Source organism: Anabrus simplex, chromosome 2 (genome assembly GCF_040414725.1).
Source record: "Anabrus simplex isolate iqAnaSimp1 chromosome 2, ASM4041472v1, whole genome shotgun sequence".
In the NCBI taxonomy this organism is placed as follows: Eukaryota; Metazoa; Arthropoda; class Insecta; order Orthoptera; family Tettigoniidae; genus Anabrus; species Anabrus simplex.
The window spans coordinates 679205118-679229217 of NC_090266.1; the positions used below are offsets into that span (position 1 = coordinate 679205118).

The window sequence follows — 24100 nt, forward strand, 5'->3', positions numbered from 1 at the left end:
ATACCGTGTCTCAAAAAAAAAAAAACCCACCAAAACAAAAAACATAAGAACCAAACCCCATGGTGCAACAGCCCCAAAGGGTCATGGCCTACCAAGCGACTGCTGCTCAGCCCGAAGACCTGCAGATTACGAGGTGTCGTGTGGTCAGTACGACGGATCCCCTTGGCTGTTATTCTTGGTTTTCGAGACCAGGGCCACCATCTCACCATCAGATAGCTCCTCAATTGTAATCACGTAGGCTGAGTGGACCTTGAACCAGCCCTCAGATGGAGGTAAAAATCCCTAACCTGGCTGGGAGTGAACCTGGGGCCTCCGGGTAAGAGGCAGGCACGCTACCCCTACACCGCGGGGCTGGCTCTCGAAAAAAGAAAATACACACAAAAAGAACCCGGTTGATTGAGGATTTAGTGTTGATGGGACTGAAATTTCAGGACGGTTGATCCAGGAAATAATCTCTTAGAGGAACAGATAATGCAGGATTTTTAAAACATGATTTAATGAGAATGCTCATGGGACCACGTAATTTGAACAAATAATATGGGGAAACATAGTTCCCGGGAATGGACAATCGAGGTTCCACTTTACTAAATATACTCGAGGATTTGCCTTTATGTGGTCATCGTTATTCGTCCTTTAAAATGTCCTCATTAATATGCAGTCATTTAAACTGGTATGCACAGCGTAACATTTAAAATGTTTGTATCATTTCCCATTTGTACTGATTTGTGCCGCAAGTACATATATGGTTCTTCCACCCACTGTGGACCACCATAACACAATAATTCAAAGACTTTAAAGTGGCAAATTGTTGACCGTGGACAATAACGACAGTGGCGAGATGGAAGAGACTGTACCTCAATTCCATATTCCTTATCAAACAGCACTTGAATCAACAGAAACCTTCATGCCATTATGAAGCACAAATACATTACATTTGACATTTATAGTTTACTCTGGAGAATTAGTGTGGATATTCGACATAAAAATGCCAGAAGTTAAGTTCAGAAGAAAGTTACCGGTACAGACTTCAAGAACATAAAAATACCATGAGAACAAATTGAACAGATTATTCTGATTATCCATTCCTCCCCACCTATTCATCAAGATGGACAAGAGAGACTGTACTACGTCTTGGGAGTCCGGAAAACTTACTTGAAGTAAAATGTTCATCATATATACATATTGGTGTACCTCGACTAACTCACCTTATTCAGTAAAGAGCCAGAAGGACTTGAATACTCATTTCCATGCATAACCGACAGATTCTTTTAAAAAATGAACTTAAAATCAATGCAATTCTGACTTGGCAATTAACTCTTCCACTCCATGAGAATTTGTTTCGGGGATGCTACCTTTTACAGATCTCCAAATTTAAAAATTATACAGCGATAGATTGAGTGCCCATGGAGACAATAACCTTCTAGACATGATCCAAGCCTCCAATTCAATAGACCGAAGAGAAATAAAGGCTGTCTGGGTTAAAGGTATAATAATATAAACTTTAATAACTTGAGAACTAGTTGAGATATTTATTGGCAGTTTGTTTCTACAAATAGGGTAACTCAAAATGTTTCTTTACACACCTAATATACGTTGATATGCGCACCATCAGTGGCGCGACAGACATCTAATCTGTATTCCACTTATCTCCACGTGTTCTGCAGCATTGTAGGCATAAAACTGCGATAGCTGCACGAATGTGATGCTGCAGATCTGGTAGATTACGAACTGGCATCTGGTACACTCGATTCTTGACAAACCCCCAGAGAAAGAAATCAAGTGGCGTAATGTCAGGGTCGGGCTTCTAGAGGGCAAAACAATTAATGGACTACCTCTCCTAATTCAGAGATCTGGGACCTCATGAGTCAAGAAATCCCTCACAATTTTCGCATAATGGCATGGTGCACCATCTTGCTGAAAGATCACGTCACCAGGAATTTGTGGCACAACATACAGCTCCAACATGTCTAGGTAATGTGTTTCATTAACTGTAGACTCCGCGAAGACGAACGGGCCTATAACCCTGTCTTTCAACAATCCACGCCACACACTCACTCTCGGAGAGTCCTGTTCATACTCTATCTCTAGGTGGGGAGGGGGATTCAGTTCCGCTTATGCGGCAATTGTGCTTGTTTACCGTGAAGGCAGTAGGGAATGTAGCCTCGTCCGAGAAACAGACAGAATTGAGGAATGCCTCGTTTCCATCAATTTTTGCCAGAATTGTCTGAGTGCCTTTCGTCGCGGCCTGTTCCGAGGTTTGATTTTCTGATGAAGCTGTAGTTTGTACCTACTTGCTTGTTGGATTGACTTACAAGGGCCCCACTTGAAGAATTCTTGGATTAATTCAACAGTAGCCTCTGGAACTGCATGCTTGGCATGGTGGTTCGACATTGACAACAAGCTCCCAGATTCCCGAAGGTGCCCGTCCCATTTCTTGATTGTTACGTAAGTGGGAAAATTGTCAGTTGGTAGGAGTCCATACTCATGCTGAAATCTACGTGGTACCAGTGTAATAGATTTTAGCTCCGTGAGAGAAAACACACAGAACACCTTCAGCTGTGGAGTCTACATGGCTACTGGTGCATGCGTTTCTCATGAACAACACAGTTATGCGCATGGGCACATGGTACCACCTGCTGCAAGCGAACACAGAAAAAAAAAATTTTAGTTACCCTACTTATACAAACAAATCACCAGTAAATATCTCCATTACTTCTCAATTTATTACATTTTATATTACTATACCTTTAACCCGGACACCTTGTATTGGCTGTATGCTCCATAGCAGTATCTTGGAGAACATAATATGGTTCTTTTTCACTTAAGGGGGTACTAACCACCACTACTGGTTAATACACCTGGAACCATAAAAATGAATATGAATGCAATTTTTGCCATATACAATACATTTATGGAGCAATGAGTACATTACTTTGCAAAGTTATTTTTCTGTACAATTTCCTTCTTTAATACTTTTTTTTCTGAAGGGTTACAAAAATTATTGATAGTGGAAATCTTACTAATTTCTTTTAGTTCAAACTGATGCACCACTATGAAAGAACTCTTGCTGAAATTTCAATGATAAAGGAACTGGTACTTCCAGAGAAAATGCAAGTCTTGTAAGGAAAAATATAAATGTTAGATATAAGAGAAAAAGTAAAACAAGCACCTGTACAGATCAGGCACCACTATTTAAATTGTACACGCATATTGCGGCAGGAACTTCGGTAGCCGACAACATGAAATTTTGAAAATAAAATAACAATAATACAAGCTGATTTAAATAGAGCAATGCCAATAATATTATAATATTTCATGTTATTTCATTTCCAGTTTTTGACCCGCACCCAAAGTGGGACATTAGTTGGAAAAGATTCACCATCCCTGATCTAACCTATCTAAAGCCTTGGATATATAATAGAAATACAGCCCATTTTACCTCCTAAATCTAAAACATCTGCTGTGTCTTGCTGGAATTGTACAAGCTGAGCCTCACTGGTATAACCTTTCCTAAACCTGAACTGCCTTCTATCAAACCAGATCATCATCATATGTATTTACCAGCTGCTGGCCAGGTCCGCTTGGAACATACCCTCTATGTCTCCTTTTGTCTTCCCACCACTTCTCTGTCTTCACTCTTGCCCATTCCTCTCCTCTTCACACACATCTCCACTCCTTTTATCCACCTTTTTCCTGGCCCACCTCTTGGTTATTTTTCTGTTATCTCCATTTTGTGCATCTCCCTGGGTATCCTTTCCTACCTGTAGCCTGTTCTGCATTGACTCCTCTTTTACTATATCTCTAACGTTCTTATTAATCAGGTAGTAATTTTGCAAATGTTTCTAATTTAATCAGAAACAATGCTTTCCGAGATCTTACATGCAACATATGTTAAGCTGACTGACCTCTAATTATGTGTTTTATGTTTATCACTTTTAAATGGTTAAAATTTGTATTTTATCAATGTGTTATTAGAAGATTTTTCGTTATACAGTATATACCGGGATCAGGGCCCTGACCTACCTTGGATTAAGTTACTTCTAGCTGATGATGCTCACTGGGGCTTCTATAGTAATTCTCCATGTATTTGGTATAGTTCATTCATGCAAACAGTTATCAAATAAGTATTTCAGTTATGGCACTGTATCTGATTTGCAAGTTATGAATCTCATTATAAAACTGTATTGGATTTCAGAATAAGAAGTTATTATATTAATAAAAACTACCTTTCCAATACATGACAATCCTTTATATTTAGGATAAAACCATTAATACATATTATAATTGGGACATGTTTCCCTCACGCTTAGTGAGCATCATCAGCTAGAAGTAACTTAATCCAAGGTAGGTCAGGGCCCTGATCCCGGTATATACTGTATAACGAAAAATCTTCTAATAACACATTGATAAAATACAAATTTTAACCATTTAAAAGTAATCAATAAGATGGATGGACGGTCAGACAATGTTACCTAGCAACCGTGCAGGTGGGGGTGATTTGTTTCAATGGACATAAAATAATCTTAATGATTATTTTTAAATAGTTAAAATTTGTATTTTATCAATGTATTATTAGACTTTTTTTTTTGTTATATACCAGGATCAGGGCCCTGACCTACTTTGGCAAACTATCACGTCTTCTGTGATACAACTTTGCCAGTTTCTCTCAAATAGAAGTGGCTGTTTGGGCCAGTCAGATATGCAGTTTCCCAGCAACAGCTGTAGGGGTGGATATGAAGTAAAATCTCTACACAATTACCAATAAAATGATAATCCCTTCTGTAACGATAAAACCTTCTGTTCCTGGCATTTATTCCATTAATTCAATGTGAAATTCCTCTTGATTGAACTATACTTGTATTAACGATAAATCTCCCCATTATGATTGCCTTTTCAAATCTCAGTGGTGTGCATTCCTCCTGGTACTACGATAATCAAGGATAAAAGTAGTTGGGAACACCTGTTACTGCCATATGAAGATTGAACAGTTGTGTAAGCATAGCAAGCAATAGTGTTTATTGCTGTGTACTTACATGAGGGATGGGCTTACTGAGCAACTCTGGGGGAACTCGGCAGCTACAGAATTCCCGGAGATTCAGGTAGCTTGCATACCAGAAGGATCTAAACAGTAATACTGTAGCTATCACACAGCTGTTTAAAACTAAAATAGCTCCTTCGTTATCTTGTTTTGACCCATCATGGCTCATTCCAAGGGCTGTTGTAACAGTAGTAGTGAATCTTGATGCAATTAGGTCTTTGTGTACTTCTCTTTCATTTTGATTTCTTTAACTACAGTAGTTTACAGTAGTGGAGTGCTGCATAGTTGTGAACAACAGTTATGTGTGAGAAATTAAGACTGCGTGTTCAGTATGAAAGTACTCTGCTGGATATAGGTAAGGTATTATCATTTCATATTTTTTTGTGTGTGTTTCCGTTGTCACTAATCTCATATTAGTGGAAATTCAATTACGATGTGTCACGTAGTTACTGTGATAAATTGAATATATATATATATGATACAAATAAAGAAATGGAATCAGAGATAAGGCCTTTTGTGGATAAGTTTGTACTGTATGGAGTAATAAATGTCACAAGATTATGAGCGGCTGTACAAAAAAAAAAAAAGCCAATGATGTGAAATGGACAGCAGACAACAGTATGATAGTAAAAGGGGTTAAAAGTCAGGCTGTAAGTTTCACCAAGAGGGAAAGTCCCTTCATTTTTAATTATGGGGCTGCTGTAAGTACCTAGGTGTTAATATAAAGAAAGATAAACACTGGCATAATCACATTAGAGGGGTTGTAACTAAAGGTTACAGATATCTCGATACGCTTATGAGGGTATTTAGGGGTTGTAGTAAGGATGTAACAGAGAGGGCGTGTAAGTCTCTGGTAAGATCCCAAATTGAGTATGGTTCTAGTGTATGCGACCCTGACCAGGATTACTTGATTATAGAGCTGGAAAAGGATCCAAAGGAAAGCAGCAGGATTTGTTCTGGGCTATTTCAGACACATGAGTAGAGTTACAAAAATGTTATAATCATTGGGCTGGAAAAGATTAGGAAGTAAGGAGAAAAGCTGCTCAACTAAGCGGTATGTAGAGATGGCATGGCATGACATTAGTAGATAAATAACCTTGAATGGAGCCTTTAAAGTTAGGAAAGATCACAATATGAAGATAAAGTTAGAATTTAAAATGACAAATTGGGGAAAATATTCATTTGTAGGAAGAGGAATTAAGGACTGGAATAGTAACCAGGCAAATGTTCTATAAATTTCCAAGTTCTTTGAAATCATTTAAGAAAAGACTAGCTAAACAATCTACAAGGAATCTGCCACCTGGGCAACAGCCCTAATTGCAGATCAATGACGACTCAATGATTGATTGATCCAAACATTGAAATACTGAGATAAAATATTGATGTTATAGAAATCGGAGGAAGATACCAACTTTCAACGACTTTGAAAAACAATGAAGGCAACAAAGGTAGTTGAGATATGTTTAATATTAATTCTGAAGCATCCCAACGATAAGTCTCCTGAAATACAGCACCAAAATCATATATTCTAAATCAAAAATAGCAATTCATATGTAAGTAAGAATAATAACAACGTAAACGTTTCCACCTTTTCAATACTAAAATATATTCACAAAATTATAAATTACACGGTACTAGTTTCGACCCATCTAGGGGTCATCATCAGCCGTATTGGAGCAAAGATCACTTTTGGCGAAATCTTAAGAAAATGTTATTTTAAAGAATAACAAGTGAAATGAGATGTTATTATGGTAATAGTTAATAATACAAGGAATATACATACTAAGAGGTTTTTTTGTTTGTTTGCTAGTGGCTTTACGTCGCACCGACACAGATAGGTCTTATGGCGACGATGGGATAGGAAAGGCCTAGGAGTTGGAAGGAAGCGGCCGTGGCCTTAATTGAGGTACAGCCCCAGCATTTGCCTGGTGTGAAAATGGGAAACCACGGAAAACCATCTTCAGGGCTGCCGATAGTGGGATTCGAACCTACTATCTCCCGGATGCTAAGAGGTTTTTAACAAAGAATAAAGTATAAATGGGGTGTTGTAAAAATTATAATCATGGAAATCAGTAAGTTCTTGTATTGAAATGACATATATAAAATTATATATGGCTTAGGAAGAGGGCTTAAGGTGGGGCTGAAGGGTGCGGGAGAAAGTGTAATTGTCTTGGAAAAGTACCTTTGATTAAATTTAGGATTGAGTTTAGGTTGGCTGCATTATTGTTTCTGAGGAAAGTGATAAATAGATCGAAAAGTATGTTGGGTTTCTCTGAGATTTCATTGAGATTGTGACTGGCATTAAAGTATTGGTCTAGGTGTATGTAGTAATTTTCCATTATGTTGAGTAAAGGGCCCTTGTTTGCTAATACGAGGATGTCCATGTCTTGTTCAATATTGGTGAAATTATGGTTATAATCTTGCATGTGTTGGCCGATGGCTGAAACCCTGTTAGTGTACACTAACGCAATAAAATATCCTAAATTTAATCAAAGGTACTTTTCCAAGACAATTACACTTTCTCCCGCACCCTTCAGCCCCACCTTAAGCCCTCTTCCTAAGCCATATATAATTTTATATATGTCATTTCAATACAAGAACTTACTGATTTCCATAATTATAATTTTTACAACAACCCATTTATACTTTATTCTTTGTTAAAAACCTCTTAGTACGTATATTCCTTGTATTATTAACTATTACCATAATAACATCTCATTTCACTTGTTATTCTTTAAAATAACATTTTCTTAAGATTTCGCCAAAAGTGATCTTTGCTCCAATACAGCTGATGATGACCCCTAGATGGGTCGAAACTAGTACCGTGTAATTTATAATTTTGTGAATATATTTTAGTATTGAAAAGGTGGAAACGTTTACGTTATTATTCTTACTTATATATTATTCTCAGTTCAATACGGACCAAAAACATGAAATTCATAACCATTAATTCATGTGTGTGTGAGCATGCTAATTCAATGAGTGGCTTTATTCAGATTCCATCCCACCCTGGCAGTGACCAATATAATTTCGCCAGACGGTATTGAATCACTGCCAAAATGGTCACATCCTCAGTGCTCCCACCTGTGTAACAATCTTATGTCATGTATACCAGTACAGTAACAGCTGCCTTGCTGTCATTGGTAGTGTGTCCGACTCAGGATCCCAAGCTTTCGGGTTTGATCCCAACTAAGGTTGTCAATTTCTGAAGGGCTGTCAGAAATTTTGGCACACCAAATCGTTGTTGGCATGTTAATATCTCCGGTGGTGCACTTCATGTCATCCAACAAAATTAAATTAACTCACCCACAGGAAATGTAGAATTCCACTTTTGCTGCTAGGGGCAGCACTTACAGGAATGTTGAAATTGGTAGGCATACCCCTACCACCTTGTGCAGTATAGCCTACTTGTTTCCCCATTAAATAACAATGTATATATAAATTGGTGGGTAAAAAAATATGTCAGGGTCAAGCGTTCCATAAAATTAATGAAATAAATCTCATCAAAAATCTGGGAATAATCAAACTTCATCTGAATCTCAGAAGCTAAACAAAACATGCGAAAGATTGGTATATACATTTGAAAAAAATTAACAAACCCTGTCTAAAAACTAGAAACCATCATACTTCTCCAAAAAACAAAATCCCAACATGCAAAGGATTAAATAATAATAATTAATAATAAAGTTTGTCCAACCCTTGTTCCATTTCTTTACGGGGGTGGATAGCCTATTAGGCGAGATTAATCTGTTGTGGTGGTTTTTTTTATGGCAGGATGCCCTTCCTGACATCAACCTCATCAGAGGCGTTAATGAAATGAAATGAAATGAATGACGTGATATATGACAGTAGGAAGGGAGAGGTGACACTCGGTGCTGGCACATAGCCTACTCCTCTCGAACAGCACTAAGGGGTCCGCTCAAGGCTTAAAGTCTACATCCGATGGACAATTCACCATCAATGGCGTCACATACCCTTACTCCATACGAGTACTGCGGAGAGGTTTGGAATTTAATCCAGGCTTTTGGTACGCAATCTAGTGATTGGAAATTGTATACCACCACTTCCCCTGCCCTGCCGACCAACATTCTGATGTTGAAATTTTCTTCCACCCACAGGACTTGAACCGGCTAACCACAGTGTCAGACCGTTTAGACTTCAATGCCCTGATGATCATGGCCACCAGGCGGGCGAATAAATAATAAGATTTTCCATCCCACCCGGTAAATCTAATAACATGAGGCCGACGCATCTGAGCACCTGCAAATACCACCAGACTGAGCCAGGAATGAACCTGACAACTTGGGCTCAGAAAGCCAGGGTAGTTCTTCAGTAACGGTACAAGACTTGCACCAGGAGAGTATGCTAAGGCAGGCAAGGAGGATGATGGTCTGTTCTTAACAGTTTACTAAGGTCACGTGACAATGCTACCAACTGTCAACAGGTTTTGAAGTGAAGCTATTGGTTTCCTTACAGCCTATGAGGTTACACTAAGAGAGAGAGAGAGTGTAAGTGTAGATTAATTTACCATCACTGGTTTTGAGTTTTTAATGCGCCATAGTCGGTAATGACATCTATCAAGGTAAGTATCTGTACTGAATTGAGTGTGATAGGATATTGAATAATTTCAGCCAATAGCTGTGTTCTTTCATCTGGCTACTTTGGAAAGTATCTTCAGTTTCATGGTGGTTTACTATGCAAGTAAAGATAATATTTAGGGTGGATTGGTGTGTCCCCAGCATTGGTACTGAACATTCTAATCTCCTGCGTGTAATACGAGGTAAGATTTACAAGATTCAGCTTTTTCATTTTTGTATTTTATCTGTTGTACTGTTACTGAATTTTATACCAAAGCTAACAATGGAACCAGAACTACTCAGCTCTTCTTGCATAAGATGAAGACAAATGAAACATAAGACTCAACACAATCCAGCATTTTGACATACTTGGTCTAAAGTCAAACACCCACATTTATTCACTATAACAATGAATCTGCGGTAGAAATTCAGTACTGTCCCCCACGTTGTAATACATAACTTGGGATATGGAATCATATAAATCTTACCTCGTATGACATATGGGAGATAGAAGTATTCATTCCCACTGTTGAGGACCCACCAATGTGCCCCACGTAACTTTACTGTTATAGTAAAATATCATAAAACTACAGACATTTTCCAAAGTAGGTGGATGAAGGAATGATATAGTAAATTCAGAGAAAACCCACAAAATTTAAGAAGACGAATCTTATAAATCCTCCCTCAAATTACATGTAGGGAGGAGGGAGAAGCATTCAGGACCACTGCTGGGGACATGCCAAACCCACACTAAATAGTATCTGTTCTCTAACAGTCAAACATGATGAAAGAGGAAATTTTCCTCAGTAGCAGGGTGAATTCACTGAAATTATTCAATGTGGCATCACTTTCATATTTCAGTGCATATACTTACCTAGATAGATGTCATTACCAACTACTACACAATAAAAACTCCTAAACCAATGGTGATAAAATTCACACACACCTACACAAATTTAAGGCAAAATTTTACTATCCGGCCCTCAAGGTACCACTTGAAGCACATGCATCTAGCTGCAGCATGACTCTTTTGTTTATTTCCTTTGGATACGATCTGCACAAGGCTGCCAACTTAGAAACTAGCAACAAGATTCTTATGTTTGGCTAGTGGCAAAAACCATTGGTTAGGATTGGTTAGGTCTGGCTAGTCATTGGGCTGAGGTTAAGCAACACTTTCCCCTAGGGTAACAGCAGTGCATTCTACTTTCGTTCGATAGTGGAACAAACATAAATTAATGAACTACACTATCCAATGCATTAAGGTATGTTTCACAGGAAAATACTGTTATTGTGAATTAGCTTTTATTTACAGGCGTGCACACCTCCTGATATACGATGTTTCTTCTGCAAGGGTAGGTAGAACATCTGTGTTGATTTCTTGGAATGGTGTCATTTCCCATTATATGTCTCAGCCAATGGCAGTGTACTAGCTGCTGAACTTATGGACAATGGTGCATATATCATTATACTTATAAAAGTAAATGTACTTCTGTGGGTGGGTTAGAGAGCCTCTGGGAAACGTAATTACCACATCACTCCTCTACAAGTATTTCCAGGTAAGATTTACATCATTTAACCTTAATTCTAATGTTATTAAGATTGAGAGCCGGATAGTACAATTTTAACCGAGCAAGAGGCTGCATAGTTTGGGACACACAGCTATCAGCTTGCATTTGGTTCCAACCCCACTGTCTGGAACCTGGTTTCCCATTTTCACACCAGGCAAAAGCTGGGGTTGTACCTTAATTAATGCCAGGGTCCCTTCTACCGTTATTGGCTGATATGAATTTGGTAACTAACAGAGTCACTCCCAGAATTCAACACAGATGTAACGGTATTTCATGATCAGCTGTGAAACAATAAAAAGTTGTAAACAATACTTATGAATGACTAAGTTACTTCTTGTTCTTGTTGCTGCTGCTGTTGTGACAACTGATATGTTACAAGTAGTACCTTTGTGGAGCTATTTGCTGAGACTACTTTTTTTGGTCACCCAGGACGTTCACAGACGAATGAAGAAACTCTGCCTCAGTAATGGTTGGTAGCACTGTCTGACCAAGTGGGTAAGGCGATAACAACAAGAGAGCATCGTCCTCCATCACACACTGATGGGACAATACAGAAGTTCTGCTTAATCTGCTCTAGTTTCTTTTAACACTTTGGCATCAAAGATCCCCCTGAATGTTACAACACTAGGAAGTTTGGTGCTACTCATATAAATATTTAAGAATAATACCTGTGCAGAGTCCCAGGATGGTACGGAGAGGAGATGTGTGTCGTTCACATGTTGAAGATCAACAGTCACACTACCTTAAATACTAAATCCACTTCAATGGCCAATCACGGCTAACACACAAAGGGGGAGTGTCCCAACATAGGTATTTTCAAGTTACATCTAGTGGTATGATGTTTGTGCAGTGCCACAGACAGCTTTGACTTAAGTGATAGCATTAATAATATGCCATGATATACTGTATAACAGGTAATGCATCTCATTCAGGATTGACAGATATCCTGATTTAGACAGGATTCTCCCAATTTATCTGCTGAGAACCTGCATCCTGATTAAAACCAGCCAAGATTGGTAAATATCCTTATTATTCCCAAGTAGATAGTTTCACATAATTTAGTTTCTACTAATAGTCTAGATCTAGAAGAATGTGTGTATGTGTACATACCCCTTTGTCCAGTGTCCTAATATGGGGTTGGGAATGAGGCGAGATTAAATTACATGACATAATGGCCAGATGATCTTCCCAATGCAAACTTCATTAATAGTTTACGCCGTGCCACCCAATACTCACTACATTCAGCTACGCGCGGAATGACTCGTTTGTTTACTTCTCGCGCAGGGGTCAGACGGTCAACAATACTGCCAACCTGTTTACTGAGGAACTAAGATTATTCTGTAGTTGAATTAACAAAACCATTCCAGCTAGTGACAAAACCATTGGACTGTGAAGCGGCTTTCACATTTCTACCATTCTGCAGGGCAATAGCAGCATATTCTATGTTGGACAGTGGCTAAAAAGCCGAATTAATTCATAATTCGGGTCAGTGACAAAGCGATTGGTCTGGATTGGTTAGGTCCACTTACAATCGTCACCACCGATTTCGCTCATATTTATAGAACATGCAGGGCTTGGCTAGAAATGAAAGTACCCAAAGTGGGAACTCCAGATGGCCAAGCGTATAGAAAATAAAAATGTTGACGCGGCTCTCGCACCGCATAAGCCATTTACATTAGTGCGCACGCCGAGCAGTTCTTGGCGTAGCGGTAAAAGCTTGGACTAGTAATTCGATGGCGGTGGGTTCGACTCCCTGTGTCGAGAACATTTTTCTCAATGTTTATATTATTCATTTATTTTAATTTATTTAATTTATTTAAATATATGCAAAAGGCATATAGGACGTCATTTTTTTAATGAGCGCATAATTGTAGAAAATTTGGAGTTGCGAACTTTGCCGACGTGCTCACACAGAAATTCTTCTTTTTCTTCTTTATTGGCTATCTCTCCTCCTTGGGGAATGTGCCATAAACGTGAATAGTCGTTTCGCTGTAAGATTCGTTTTCACCTGACAAGTGAAGGTTTCTCCCGGCGGCTGCACACAGACAATTGATTCTTGACGCAGGAAGGAAAAAGTCTGACAATGAAATCTCAATTTTTTACCTTTTCTATGCCTTTTGTGTATAAATAAATAAAATGAATTATTCACCTCGTTGCTTAATTGGAACATGAATAATATCAAAGTTGACAGAAAAAAAAAAAAAACAGTCTCCACACAGGGAGTTGCACCCACCGCAATCGTATTACCATTCTGAGCTCTTACCGCTACTCCAACAACTGCTCGGCATGCACACTAACGTAAGTGGCTTATATGGTGCGAGAACCATGTCAACATTTATATTTTTATTTTCTATACGATTGGCCATCTGGAGTTCCAACTTCAGGTACTTTCATTTCTAGCGAAGCCCTGCATGTTCTAAAAATTTGAGCGAAATCGGTGGTGATGAGTAGGGAATGCCCCCTTGTAAGTGACAAAACCAATGGACTGTGACCGAGGGAGTTCGGGGGCATAAGCCCCAGGTTATGGGTGTGAAAGCAGCTTTTAGTTCCCCAACGATAACAGCGCATTCTATTTCACCTCGGGCAGGGATGGCAAACCTTTACGGACTAGCGTGTCAATTAAGGTCTTTGTCATTACTTTTTTACTGTCTAGTGTGCCATCAGTTATTTTCCTGTAAAATCATCATGAACCTCCCCCCTCCCATTTCACTTCATTTAGGTGTTAGACTGCATTATATATGAATCCATTCGATTGAATGTTTCATGATTTTAATTTGCAACATCACTGAAAATTACATTTTTAAAACAGTCAAGTTTAAGAATAAAGTATAATTTTTTTTACCTGATAAAAAGTGTAATAAATATAATAATAAAAATAACTTATTGTTTTTGTCCCACTAACTACTTTTTGACAGTTTTCGGAGACGCCCTGGTGCCGGAATTTTGACCCACAGGAGTTCTTTTACGTGCCGATAAATCTACCAACGCGAGGCTGACGTATTTGAGCACCTTCAAATACCACTGGCCTGAGCGAGGATCGAACCTGCCATGTTGGGGTCAGAAGGCCAGAACCTCAACCGTCTGAGCCACTCAGCCCGTCTGTAATAAATATGGCCATAGAATTGTAACATACTTTTTTTATTAAAGTGTTGAAATATGCTATGTTGCTAGATTTTCGACCTGCTTATTACATGTTCAAAACCTTAAAATATATGAGTATGTTGTCTGACGTGCCACAGAAGTCGTCTTCGCGTGTCATCTAATGGCATGCATCATAGGTTTGCCATCCCTGACCTAGGGCAATAGCAGAGCATTCTATGTCGGCGAGTGCTGTGTATTGGATTTGACACGTTCCCGCAAATATCTGCTGTTCTGTTTTCCACACTGTTTCCTTTATATGTTCTATTTATTTGTGCTTTTATTCTGCATTGTTGGATGCGCTTGAGAACGGTTGGCTGTTGAGAGAGCTCTTGCATTATTGTAGTGATAAAGTAGTGAAAACCTATTGAAATAGCTAAATTTTGTGTATATCTGATTCATTTAGTGCTGTTTATATAGTGGTGTTTAGTGCTTGTTGGTAGAAATTGGGAGTAGTGACATTTATTTAAATTTTGTAACAAGTAATTCAGTTGGTCTTCAGTAAATTACGTTTTCTAGGTTAAGTAGGCTAGCTAGGTGTACCTTGTTTCGATTTTAGGTTTAGGAAATACTTTAGGTAATAATATTAACTTTAAAAATATTTGTAAATATCTGTAGGTTCGTTGGTTATACTTACAAAGGTAGGTTATCATAAGGAATAGTACCGTAACTTCTGCAGCAACTTCTCCGGTATTTCGTATAGATATCCGTTCAAACTATCGCGAAGGTAATAATTTACTACATTAAAAAAAAACCACGATACGCCTGTAAACCTCCATTTAAAAAGAAGTTAAAGAGATTACACGGTGTAGTTAACAGTCGTTGTATTGTTATTGATTATTGTCGGTCCTCATATTCAAATATTGCATTGTTGGCTAAGTTGTGAACAAAGGGTGTAGTGTAGTCAAGTAAATATCAATAAAAATCAGCTGATCTTGTATTCCATTCATTGGTACTTCTAAGTAGGTAGTTAAAGTATCCGTAATTTATATTTCGCTCCCTCGATCTTTCAGTATTTATGAGCGGTTAGCTAATAATAATAAAGTTCATATATCCCAGTAATTGCAGTTCAAGTCCCTGGAATAGTAGTAGTTAGTAGTTTTGATAGAAATATTTGAGAAATTACTGTAGACAACCTCGTATTTTTCAGTAGGCCTAATTAAGGACACTTTTATTCTCCGTCCCCGTCCCGTGGAGTAGGGAAAATAATAGTAATCCACCAGCTGTAATAATCACATAACCACATTTCAGTAGAATTGTAGTGAAGATAAGGTATAATATATTAGATAGTATCTTGCCAGTTATATTCGTGTTTTTCTTCGTGTACGGCAATCTTTTCGATACTTAAGCATTTAACCAAACGCAGTGTAGTGTAGTGTAGATACATTGTAGTATAGATACAGTACATTTAGATAGTGCCGTATCTTGCCTGCTATATTCGTGTGTTATTTTTCGTGTGTATCTATTAGACCGTAATACTAATAATAATTTGTCTAAGCATTTAGCTTCGTTGGTAATCTTTGAGTACAGTAGTTCTTGCAAATTTCATTTCTGTTGTGCTTAGTTTAGTGACATACGGTACGGTTCCGTAATTAGGATACGTCTGAAAGTAGTTTAACATTACTGTAGTGTACTGTACAGTAGTATACGAGTAATATCCTATTAGAATTTAGTGTGATTATTTTATTATTGTAAAATATTTGTGTAGTACTGGTGTAGTAGAGGTATCCGTAGAAACTCGTACTAAAATACTGTTGTTGTAATTAGAATAGGCTTAACTGCAGTTTGGAATTGTGTAGTTCTTGTGTAGGCTATTACTTTCGATATTCAGTAATTAACAGCAGTTTTTATCCTGTCAGGGGTTGTAGGATAAAAAAATAGAGCACGACTAAGTAGTATTGTAGTGTAGTCGTATATTAATTACCTTATTGTTGTGTACTATCCCAGACAATATATCCCTCCATTCATTTATTTTTTGCAAATAAGTTATTTTATTTTTAATTTCATTTTTCCCCCCCGTAAAGAATGGCTAAGGAGCGCGAGTGTAGTTTCTGTAGGTGTGGCGAGGCATTGAGGGGTATGAGGGAGGAGTTGGAAAGTTTGAGGGAGATAATTAGGATTCTCACAGAAGACAGGAAGGAAGATAGGACTCCCTCAAACAACGTACAGGTTACAGTAGGTGTACAAGAGGGAGGGGAAGGAAAGGGAGGAGTTGTAGAAGACAGGTGGTCTAATGTTCTAAGGGGAAGGAGATTGCAGGCTAAGAGCTCTATTCAGGATCAGAATTCAGGACAGGTGTCTGTGCAAAATCGGTACGAGTCACTCCAGGTAGAACAACAGAGGGAAGATGAGGGACAGGGAACTGTTGCTGAGATGTGTGGGAGTAGGAGGAAGGGAAAAGGTAGGAAAGGAAAATGTAGAGTAGGTGATAGGAAAAGACAGGTGGAACAGGGTCATGGGGAGGAGAAAAGGGAGGAGGAAGTAGCTTCTGCAGTTATCAGGAAAGATAGGGCTGACCAGGAGGGGAGGGGATCAAACAAGGTGGGTAGGGTTGAGGCTCTGGTCATGGGAGATTCCATCGTTAGACACGTGGGGAAAGTGTGTGGAGGAAAGGGTACCAGGGTAGAGTGTTATCCAGGAATTAGGTTGAGGCAGATGTTGAGGAAAGTAGAAGAGAGAGAGGAGGGGAAGGAGAAGGTGGTAGTGTTTCACGTTGGTACCAACAACGTAAGGCAAGCTGATATAAGTACCAACATAGTTGGAGATGTGTGGGATCTGGTAAATGCAGCACGGGTGAAGTTTAAGAAAGCGGAGATTGTTATTAGTGGAATACTGTGTAGAAGGGATACTGACTGGAGGGTGATTGGGGATTTAAATGAGACTATGGAGTGGGTATGTGGGAAACTGGGAGTGAAATTTCTAGATCCAAATGGATGGGTAGGAGATAGGGATCTGCGCTCAGATGGCCTTCATTTAAACCGCAGTGGTACGTATAAGTTAGGAAATTTGTTTGGAAGGGTAATAGGGAGGTACATTCAGGGAAACGGGATGGCCTAGGGAGCGGTGATAAGGGAACAGGGAACTGGAAATCAAGTAGGGATGACATAAAATTGTTAGTGTTGAACTGTAGAAGTATTGTAAGGAAAGGAATAGAATTAAGTAATTTAATAGATATATATTCACCAGATATTGTAATAGGAGTTGAATCATGGCTGAGAAATGATATAATGGATGCAGAAATTTTCTCACGGCACTGGAGTGTGTATCGTAGAGATAGGATAGGAAGGGTGGGAGGCGGAGTGTTCATTCTGGTGAAAGAAGAATTTGTAAGCTACGAAAAAGTTAAAGATGAGACACATGAAATTCTAGGTGTAAGGCTCATTTCTAAAGATAATAGGCAACTTGATATATTTGGAGTGTACAGATCGGGAAAGGGTAGCACTGACGCGGATTCAGAATTATTTGATAGGATAGTCAGCTATGTGGGAAACGACATGGAAAGAAATGTGATTGTAGCGGGAGATCTGAATTTGCCAGATGTCAATTGGGAAGGAAATGCGAACGACAGAAAGCATGACCAACAAATGGCAAATAAGTTAATATGGGAAGGACAGCTGATTCAGAGTGATGGAACCAACCAGAGGGAAAAATATCCTGGATGTCGTGCTGATAAAACCAGATGAGCTCTATAGGGAAACTGAAGTAATAGATGGTATTAGTGATCATGAAGCTGTTTTTGTGGTAGTTAAAAATAAATGTGATAGAAAGGAAGGTCTTAAAAGTAGGACTGTTAGGCAGTACCACATGGCTGATAAAGCAGGCATGAGGCAGTTTCTAAAAAGTAGCTATGATCGGTGGAAAACGGTAAATATAAATGTAAACAGACTCTGGGATGGGTTTAAAGAAATTGTTGAGGAATGCGAAAACAGGTTTGTACCATTAAGGGTGGTAAGGAATCGTAAAGACCCACCTTATTATAATAGAGAAATAAAGAGACTAAGAAGGAGGTGCAGACTGGAAAGAAATAGAGTTAGAAATGGCTGTGGAAGTAAGGAGAAATTGAAGGAACTTACTAGAAAATTGAATCTAGCAAAGAAGGCAGCTAAGGATAATATGATGGCAAGCATAATTGGCAGTCATACAAATTTTAGTGAAAAATGGAAGGGTATGTATAGGTATTTTAAGGCAGAAACAGGTTCCAAGAAGGACATTCCAGGAATAATTAATGAACAAGGGGAGTGTGTATGTGAGGATCTTCAAAAGGCAGAAGTATTCAGTCAGCAGTATGTAAAGATTGTTGGTTACAAGGATAATGTCGAGATAGAGGAGGAGACTAAGGCCAAAGAAGTAATAAAATTTACATATGATAACAATGACATTTACAATAAGATACAAAAGTTAAAAACTAGAAAAGCGACTGGAATTGATCAGATTTCTGGGGATATACTAAAGACAATGGGTTGGGATATAGTACCATATCTGAAGTACTTATTTGATTATTGTTTGGTCAGAGGAGCTATACCAGATGAATGGAGAGTTGCTATAGTTGCCCCTGTGTATAAAGGAAAGGGTGATAGACATAAAGCTGAAAATTACAGGCCAGTAAGTTTGACATGCATTGTATGTAAGCTTTGGGAAGGCATTCTTTCTGATTATATTAGACATGTTTGTGAAATTAATAACTGGTTCGATAGAAGGCAATTCGGTTTTAGGAAAGGTTATTCCACTGAAGCTCAACTTGTAGGATTCCAGCAAGATATAGCAGATATCTTGGATTCAGGAGGTCAAATGGACTGTATCGCGATTGACCTGTCTAAAGCATTTGATAGGGTGGATCATGGGAGACTACTGGCAAAAATGAGTGCAATTGGACTAGACAAAAGAGTGACTGAATGGGTTGCTATATTTCTAGAAAATAGATCTCAGAGAATTAGAGTAGGTGAAGCTTTATCTGACCCTGTAATAATTAAGAGGGGAATTCCTCAAGGCAGTATTATCGGACCTTTATGTTTTCTTATATATATAAATGATATGAGTAAAGGAGTGGAATCGGAGGTAAGGCTTTTTGCGGATGATGTTATTCTCTATAGAGTGATAAATAAGTTACAAGATTGTGAGCAACTGCAATGTGACCTCGAAAATGTTGTGAGATGGACAGCAGGCAATGGTATGTTGATAAACGGGGTTAAAAGTCAGGTTGTGAGTTTTACAAGTAGGAAAAGTCCTCTCAGTTTTAATTACTGCATTGATGGGGTGAAAGTTCCTTTTGGGGATCATTGTAAGTATCTAGGTGTTAATATAAGGAAAGATCTTCATCGGGGTAATCACATAAATGGGATTGTAAATAAAGGGTACAGATCTCTGCACATGGTTATGAGGGTGTTTAGGGGTTGTAGTAAGGATGTAAAGGAGAGGGCATATAAGTCTCTGGTAAGACCCCAACTAGAGTATGGTTCCAGTGTATGGGACCCTCACCAGGATTACCTGATTCAAGAACTGGAAAAAATCCAAAGAAAAGCAGCTCGATTTGTTCTGGGCGATTTCCGACAAAAGAGTAGCGTTACAAAAATGTTGCAATGTTTGGGTTGGGAAGAATTGAGAGAAAGAAGAAGAGCTGCTCGACTAAGTGGTATGTTTCGGGCTGTCAGCGGAGAGATGGCGTGGAATGACATTAGTAGACGAATAAGTTTGAATGGCGTTTATAAAAGTAGGAAAGATCACAATATGAAGATAAAGTTGGAATTCAAGAGGACAAACTGGGGCAAATATTCATTTATAGGAAGGGGAGTTAGGGATTGGAATAACTTACCAAGAGAGATGTTCAATAAATTTCCAATTTCTTTGAAATCATTTAGGAAAAGGCTAGGAAAACAACAAATAGGGAATCTGCCACCTGGGCGACTGCCCTAAATGCAGATCAGTATTGATTGATTGATTGCCTGGGTTGGTAACTCAATCTAATTATCATCACTGATGAGAATCCCTTTTCACTTTAGCCAATAGGAATGTAAGTAACTACTGGTACTTAGCAATGGACAATGGCAGGTGCTGCTCTTTATTAGGTTACAAAAGTAAACGTACTTCTGGGGGCAGGCTGGTATGTTCTTAGACATCGCTACGTACACATCTCTCCTCTGTAAGGAATTTCAAGCAAGATTTGCATTATTTATACTTCCTTATAATGTTACAAACCTAGGGTGGCAACTTTTGCTCAAGCTTCAGTTGAGGATTTAATGAAGATGAAATGAATGATGGAGAATGGGTAAGGAGGTGGAAGGAATCAGCTGTGGCCTATGGCTATGAATAAGAACTGTTCTGTCATTTCCTTGGAAGTAAAAATGGAAAACCACAGCAAAATATTCCCAGGACAGCCAACGATGGGGTTCGAATCCACTCGTCTCTCAAAGGCAGCATTTTTTTTTTTTTTTGACTCCATAGCCACTCCACTCGGTGATAGTCTACAAAAATGTGAGGTTTTAATTGGAAGTAATGTTTTGAAGCCAACATAACTGACGATATAAAAGTGGTCGGATATCAGTTCCGTGTCAATCAATGCAAGAACTTAGTAAAGGAACTCTGATGAGTTGAGAGAAACCGTTTGTCAATGGCAACACTAGAAAGTGAACTGATGCTGAAAACAAACTATTAATTTACATGCCTGTATTTTTGTCATTTTCTCGACACAAAATAAATTGCTGAGGAGTTCAACAGCAAGCAGAAATATCAGTAAAGATAGGATGTAGTTTCTTATTTACTTTTAAAAGTGTTTATACGTTGTGACTGCATTATGTGCAGGTCTATTATTTGAAATTTTCAGAAAGCAACTACACATCATAAAACAGTAATTTGAGGAACATACATTACTATTATCTAGGTTTTGAAAAGACAGTTTTGTTCTGAAATAAGTCCTGATCTTGTTAAAACTGTCACAGTGCATTTGTACAAAGTGACAGATGATTGGTCTGCTTTCAGCGGTTAGGCTTTGTGCATGTGTGTTTTGTTTGTTTTAATTCACTACCATTGGTCCACAATGGTTAAATTCTGGTGGTTGGTTCATTACTGGTCTAATTACAGAAGATAAGCCAAGTAAAACAAGGCAGTTAGACTTCAGTCACCGAGCGAGTTGGCTATGTGGTTAGGGGCGCACAGCTGTGAGCTTGCATTTGGAAGATGATAGGTTCCAACCCCACTGTCGGCAGCCCTGAAATAGTTTCCTTCCCACTCCTAGCCATTTCCTATCCCATCAGCACCATAAGACCTATCTGTGTCGGTGTGACGTAAAAAAAACCTACTTCAATCATGTGGACGAGTATAGGCCTACACATTAAACAATCATTATTTCTTATGCTAAGCGGCAATGAAGCACTAGCTGGCCTCAGCAACATGTAGCTCAATGGCATCCACCCACGTGTAGTTTTACCTTATCAAACTTACATTCTTAGTAACATCAGCTTCATCTCCAGAGTTAGACACTTTCATATGCCATGCATATAATCTGGAAAAAGAAAATTTATACACATTTAGTACTACAGTATACATGCAATGTATTATTACAAGAATAAAAACAGGCATCACTTTTGAATATGCTCATTCCATTGTAAACAGGAAATTCAGTAAAACATATTTTCATAAAACAACATTTTCAGAACTTGTCTAATTAGGAGCTAAGGGCATTATCCTATAAATTACATGTAGTATGAGAACAAACAGGAACAGGTAAGCACAGGACAGGAATGTGTATACCGGTAGTTAAGGAACAGTCAACGTTCCTATAAATCAAAGGTAACAACGTAAGTCAACCTCTGTAGTAACTTCTGTGATATTTAAAATACATTGTTAAGGTTCTCCAATATTTAGAAAAGCCAGCTGAATCATTTCCACTTGCAAATGTACGTTAATTTTATCATTTCAAAAAAGCAACAAACCACATTGGCAAACTACCGTTTTACACATTAAAAATATGCCTATTATATTATAGGCTACTTGTAATTTTAAAACTTCAAAAATTAAGTAGCCAACTAATTATTTTGAAAATGGGTGGGGAAAAAAAAAACATTTAAAGCCGCACACTTAAAGTATCAAAGTTTCGCTCACCAGTAATAATACATGTAGACCGGCACGCGAAATTCTCGATCCCACATTCGATGTACACAAACCAGTATCTGCTGTCTGAAATCACACATCACAAAGATAAGTCAAACAAAATCAATACGCTTGGATACACTAATATAACACTAGACTGAATAAATACTGTACATACTAACCAACTGCCTCGAGGTAAAAACAGCATGAAAACAAACTGAGAGCTCCATGTTGTTGGCTACAGCTGTTACGGATCAGCTGTTCGTACGTCACATTCTCACACGAAATTGAAGATTTCCGAATTACCTCAAGAAAGAAACACGACATGGACCAGCTATTCTCAGTGAATAGAAATGGAGTAATATTCCAAATGAAAATGAAAATATTTAACTTCGTGTACACAAGAATGTTGTTGGAGCATATTGCTTCTTCGATGCGAGAAAGGTTACCGTACCTGGTAGATCACACGTCACGTCTGGTTGCATCTTCGCTCACTTCCGGCAGAGCACCGCCGTCTCGATTAAGAGGATCGAGACGGCGGTGCGGCAGAGAAGAGTAGTTCTAGCTTTGGGCCATAGATGATGCAAGCTGCATGATACAGAGCATTGTAATATGATGATGATGCTTGTGGTTTAAAGGGGCCTAACATCCAGGTCACCAGTCCTGGGATTGTAATATAAATTGGTCATCAACAGTAGCATTGCTTCTCCTATATTTTATATTTTTAAAGAGTAGGCCTACCGGTACGGTACTATTTATTTATCGACATTTAAAACTAGACTGAGCATTTGTGTGAGTTTCATCTTGTTTTTACATTGGATAGTGAAATTTCTAATCTTTTTTTCTATACTTATTTAGTACCACCCTATCTCTTATAAGAATTAAACTCCACTGTTCACAGGAAATTCAATTACCGGTAGACGGATTTTCATAAAACAACATTTTCAGAAGTTGTCCAATGAAAATCCACAACCTGCTTCTGGTCATTCGACCGGCTCAGGAATGGAATAAATATAGCCCCCATCGGAGGATACGAATTCGGCCGGCTGCCGAAACCTTTCGGACTCCTCTGGGTCAATGATTAATGACTGACAGATGAAATGAAACGTTGCTGGAATGAAAGATGACAGGAAAGACCGGAGTACCTATCCAGAGAAAAACCTGTCCCGCCTCCGCTTTGTAGGCTTTCATTTCATTAGCAGAAATGGTGTGATCGGGATTTGAACCACGAAACCCAGTGGTGAGAAGCCTGCGCGTTGCCGCTTGAGCCATAGAACTCTATAAAATGTGTCTAATCAGGAGCTAAAATCATTATGCATTATCTCATAGCATTATAGCATTATCTCAATTTAGTACGGACCCATCACTTGCCTAGTATGAAAATGGGAATTTATGAAAAGAGTATCTTCAGGGCTGCGAAAATGTGTTTCGATACGTATCGCGTAGCCTTCTCTCTTTCTCTCTCTGTGATTGTGGGTGGGTGGTTTCAGAGGGCACCGGGTTCGATTTCCGTTCAGGTCGGCGATTTTAATCTTAAATGGTTCATTTCCTTGGTTCGGGCACTGGGCGTTTGTGCTGTCGACAATTTCCCAGCAACTCATACACTACACACAACACTGTCCTTCACCACAAGAAATCGGAGTTTCTTATACACGGCAGATGCCGCCCACACTCGTCGGAGGGTCTGCCTTACACCA

The 24100-nt window shown here is 38.7% G+C and overlaps 1 protein-coding gene and 1 long non-coding RNA gene across 2 annotated transcripts in view; both read right to left on the reverse strand.

The window, feature by feature from the left end:
• Nucleotides 1-24100, reverse strand: part of Sytbeta (Synaptotagmin beta) — a 924592-nt gene that overhangs the window by 525299 nt on the left and 375193 nt on the right. The window lies entirely within an intron of this gene.
• On the reverse strand, nucleotides 1516-22854 carry LOC136864361 (uncharacterized). The gene is made up of 5 exons (XR_011017836.1): nucleotides 22586-22854; nucleotides 22416-22490; nucleotides 21756-21816; nucleotides 2746-2858; nucleotides 1516-2636 (listed from the first exon to the last, which is right to left on the reverse strand). It is a non-coding gene; the product is annotated as an uncharacterized lncRNA (long non-coding RNA).